Source organism: Callorhinus ursinus, unplaced genomic scaffold (genome assembly GCF_003265705.2).
Source record: "Callorhinus ursinus isolate GAN/ISIS: 27379988/994484 unplaced genomic scaffold, GSC_fseal_2.0 scaffold5, whole genome shotgun sequence".
Classification (NCBI taxonomy): Eukaryota; Metazoa; Chordata; class Mammalia; order Carnivora; family Otariidae; genus Callorhinus; species Callorhinus ursinus.
The window spans coordinates 34,173,588-34,178,853 of record NW_027397067.1 but is presented as its reverse complement, the minus strand read 5'-3'; the positions used below and the strand labels follow the sequence as shown (position 1 = coordinate 34,178,853).

Genomic DNA, 5,266 nt, shown 5'->3' with positions numbered 1-5,266 from the left:
ACCCCAGAGACCCTTTATAGTCCTGCTGTTTCAGAGATAGGACCAACTTTTTATAGGTTCTAATCATGTGACAGTAGCATGTCATACAATGGAAAGTGGCTGAAAATCCTTGCTCTCTCACATCTCTTTTCCTGTCCTATAAAATAAGTATAATATTAGTATTTACTTTATATGGTTATAAAAATAAATGAGTTAACAAACATAAGAGGTTTGGTGAACTTCTCAGTACAGACTTTTTTTTTTTGGTTTCACAGTTTTTCAGTTCATTTCAGTAAAAACATAATATAAAAGGCATTGCCACCCTCTTCCCCTCCTGGGGATGAGCCATCTAGCCTGTCAGTCTGGGCTGCTCCAGTGGTTCATAGCTCATCATGCGATATGTGCAGGGCATGGTCACATAGATCTGTTCGCTTACTACAAAGTTTGTCTTTAACATTGTCAGCCTCTCGTGAAAAGAATTCAGTGAGTTCGTCCTATTCCTTCACAATGCTCTTACACGCAAACTGGAGAGTACCACTGATGTCCGTATCAATCCGGATGCCCTGTAGGTCCAGTTCACTGGATTCTCCACTCCGGCCCACTACACGTACGTAGTTCTTGCAGTGGGTGGAAGGGTCAATCTGTTCCCCATACTCTTTCATCCGGTCACATACTTCCTCTAGCAGCTCTATGAGGTGGGTCTCTGAGCGAGCATAAGGCACCTCCACCACTGACTGGCTGCCATCCGGATTAATTCGGAAAGAGCCCATCTGAATGGTCTTCTTGGGATCCACCTGGGCTATTTCCCACTCTAGTTCATCCACCAGAGCCCTGCAAGCTCCACAGCGTAGATGCTAGCTCCTCCGGGCTCAGGCAGTTCCCAGCGGGCCCCCAGAAGCAGGGCCAGACAGCCCCAGCCTTTCATCTCTAGCGTAACGCGGTTGCTCCACCTCTGCTCCCAGGGCCGCCGCCGTGGCCCAGGCGCTCGAGGACGCCCGTACTCTCACTTTAGCTCCCGCCCCCTCGCACCTGGCTGCTGGGGAGCGGGACTGTCCAGGCTTCTCCAGAGCGCTCCGGCACTTTCCAGGCACGGGTGCTCCAGCGACTGCCTGACCCAGCTCCCTGCACTCTAAGCGGGCGCCTAAGCAGGGCTCCGATGCGCTGCGGTGCGAGCCGTGAATATGGACTTATGTAACATTCTTGGTTGTAATCAACCCAGAGCCTTCATAGCTGAACAGCAAAAGGATTAAGAGCAAGATCACTCAGATCAAGCTGCTTGAGTTAATTTCTTAGGTCTACTAGTTTTTACTTTCTTTGTGAACTCAAGCAAATTAACGTCCCTGAGTTCAAATTTCCTTATTGCTAAAATGAAAATACTAACAGTACCCATGTTATAAAGCTTTGTGAAGTTTAAACTAAATAACTGATCTGACACTTAAAACAGAATCTGGCACATAATTAAACACCCGGTAAGTGTTTCTTCTTATAATGAAAAAGTGTATGCCTCAAGGTATTCATGGTCCAGTAGGAGAGAGAGAAAGAGAAATGTAACAAATAATTACAACATAACATGGTAAGTGCTGATAGACATAACTATACTTCGCAATCGGAGTATGAAGCTGATTTGTTTATGTGGAACATTAATTACCACCTAACTGGTAAAGTTAACACAATGTATTTACTCAATGATACTACTACCATCACTTAATTACCTGATTGGAATAACAAATATTGACAAAGAAAAGGAAACCCCACTAGAGAAAATAAGCATTCTCTTAATGAGATGGCTTTGTTTTGATCATAAATGACTTAGATGTATTTCACTTGTTCTAGGTTTTCCAAAAGATTGTTCAACTGTGATAATAACAGTGGATCTGGCTCTTTCTTCATAAAGGCAGAAAATGTGCTTAATTAAGATTGCACATCACAGCAGCCCCCTGTAAATGTGCTATTTTCACAGCTTGCTTCACACCTCTTCTACCAGCACCTGGTAACTCTTTGTGTATCTTTGTCCTCCAGAAAAAAAAAAAAAAAACACTGTCATCATCTCAGGCTGTGTCTAAATAGGTTGCATACACCCAAGAGTTCTGTGCTATTTCTTCACGCTCATCAATCCCATCTGCCTACCCTTGTCCTTTTATTCTTTCCATTTTGGTTTTTTTCCCCTATGGCTATGCCATAGGGGAAAAAAATCAGATACCACTTTGTATAAATATATTATTAGGATATGAAGTCAGGAATGTTTAAACCGAAGCCATCAGAACCAAAGTAAGCCTGATAACATGTTGGGGTCTTACAGTAGTGGTTCAGGACTGTTATTACATAAAGTAGTAATTACTGCACCTGGTTCTGCACATATGCAGATTAGTAGAACATTCTAGATAATAGAGTTCCGAACATTTGAAAATATAAAAGACTATGCTTGATTTCTCTATTGTTCTGCTCATGCCTTAGCTTTTTGGTTGTTTTTTGGTTCAGATTTAGTTTGAAATATGATTTCCTTACCCTTTCTTCCCCTTGGAGAGCAATGTAGAAGCTTATAGTTACTGTTTATGTGAGTAATAAGAGATATAATATCCAACCAAATCACACCAAAACTCCCTTCCTTCTCCAGGCCAATGAAAGACTTTATGTCCCAGAATTATCTTGCCAGGACTGAAAGACTATTGCCACTTCCAATAATGACCTGAATCTCAGAGGGGAAAAAAACTTACTTTTTTAAAGAGCTTAATGTTAGTCAATTTTGGCTCATTTATGAAGAGATGTCTTGAGAATACACTTGCCCTTAAGCATAAGTAATATTGAATAATAAAGAAATTACATGGTAGTAATTTTACTGTCATGTTGGTTGGAGTCTCTTTCCATTCTTCTGCCCTTCTTTTCTTCATTAGCTCTGAGAGCAGGATCCATGTGGTATCACAACATCTGCCAGCCCCTGCAGCCCTACAACCTTCCAAATGCAAATGCAGTAGAATTCCAGCTTCTCACTGACTTGAGTTGAGTCACATGGGCAGGTTGGTAGAATGCCCACTTGACTTAGGCATGGATAACACGCTCTTTCCTGAGCTTTATGACTGTGCACTGGGGAAGGATGGCTTACATGGGAAATTTAGGGTGTTATTAAACAAGCAAAAAAGATGAAATGGGATAATAGGCAGCCATAACACAACAAATGTCATCTAGTGGTAAGTGGTAACATGTCACTTAACCATCAGTTAACATGTACTGAGCACTTACCATTTGTCAAGCCATGTTCTGAGTGTATTAACTCTCAAAAGAAAATAATTTCCTGTGTTACTCCGTGTTACAATAACCTGTAGGATGAGATAGAATTTTGGGTTTTTCTCCCATTCTTCATTCAGACCCATTATTAAAAACTCAATATACTTGACAAGAAATTAAAATTATAGGATACTAGATCTGGGAAATGTTTAGAGCTTTATTATAGAGATAAGTACCATTAGAGGTAGGAAAAATAGTGCAGGATTCTCCGAACCATTTTTTTTAAAGATTTTATTTATTTATTTGAGAGAGAGAGAATGAGAGATAGAGAGCACGAGAGGGAAGAGGGTCAGAGGGAGAAGCAGACTCCCTGCTGAGCGGGGAGCCCAATGTGGGACTCGATCCCGGGACTCCAGGATCATGACCTGAGCCGAAGGCAGTCACTTAACCAACTGAGCCACCCAGGCGCCCTCTCCAAACCATTTTGATCAAGGTCTTCTATGAATAGAAAATTACTGAATATGTGTGTATATTACTAATGAACTATAATCTTCTACTACTCTATTAATGTATTGAATATATTATAAAATGTACACCAAAAATAGAAATTACAAAAGAACCATTTTAAAGATGAAATAGATGATATTTTATAATGTCTTGCTAACTGTGACAGCTTCGTGTTATCATTTTTTGCACAATATTCACTTCTCAGGATTCATCACTACAATGGTGAATGAAAATCCATAGTCCAACTATTCTTTTGATAATTTCAAATATTTTGGCCAACTTATTTCCAGTATTGTTTAAATAGACTTTTAAAAAAATTGTGTGATGTTGCTAACAAAAAACTAGTAGTAAATCTAGGAAAAGTGTCAGCTGTGCCATTTTCTTGTATATTTGTGCCTGAATTATTAGTATCTGATTCAGTCTGCTGTTTTGTTTTTTTTCTCACAGGAATCTTTGTACACTACTGTCTACTCTGTAAGTATTATTTTATTCAAAATAAAAAATATTGAATCTGTAAAACCTCTTGACTGGGCATTCATCATCTGCACTGAGAGGAAAAATCCTCGGTTGAGGACTGCCCACTCTTTCCTCAGGACCCTTTCCACATCTTAAGTGCTCAGTTATGGCTCAGTGAAGGACAGGTGTCAGTCTATGTACTAAATATTGAAAAAGCCAATTTTTTTCTCATTTTTAAAATAAAGAGAAAAATGAATGCTGATATTTTCTCTTCCCTCCCCGCTGCTCCCCACCTGTGAACTGCCTTGAACAGTCTCTGGATCATACCCAGATTATTTCTGGAGATCAGTGACTAGTGACACAGAATGAGCGTAGGTAAACACATTGCATGCCCTGGTCTTGCCCGAAGCCCACTGTGCAAACTTAGTCTGTTGTTCATCTGTCAAATGAGGACTATGAAGTCATCCTCATGAAATTTTTGTGACAATTACATGAGATGATTATTTCAGTGCTGAGCAATCTTTTTTGAAGGGGAATTAGGTGCCTTAATTAGGATCTTGTGTGGTCTGAAGTCAGACTGCCTAAGCTCAAAGGCCAAGTCAATAGTCCGCTACTGGTGTAACCTTGGCGAGTTATTATGTTTTCCAAGGCCCATCGCCTCACTTGCTAAATGGTAAATAATATTGGTGGCACTGTCTTCTAGGGTTGTTTTGAGGATTAAATGAACTAACATTTGCAAAGTTCTTAGCACAGTGCCTGATATAAGGAAATTCTTTATGAGAGTTAGGTCTTATTTTCATGGTTATTCTAAGGATCAATTCAGAAAAAATAAAAATGTTTACTGACAGCCTTCATTCAAAATTAATATAATTATATGATTATATATAATATATACTTTATATATAATATGTGCATACATACTATATAATATATATCTTATATATTAAACAATATATGCATATATAAGTATGTATTTTATAAGTAATATATATTTTATAATATATAATTTTTATATTATTTATATATCATATATAATAATATATGAATACATACAAATATATAAGTGAATATATTATACATTATATATTTAATATATAATGGT

The 5,266-nt window shown here is 38.5% G+C and overlaps 1 pseudogene; it reads right to left on the bottom strand.

Moving 5' to 3' along the window:
- Positions 1-251: 251 nt before the first annotated feature.
- LOC112823635 (protein canopy homolog 2 pseudogene) lies at positions 252-1,119 on the bottom strand (annotated as a pseudogene).
- Positions 1,120-5,266: the final 4,147 nt, after the last annotated feature.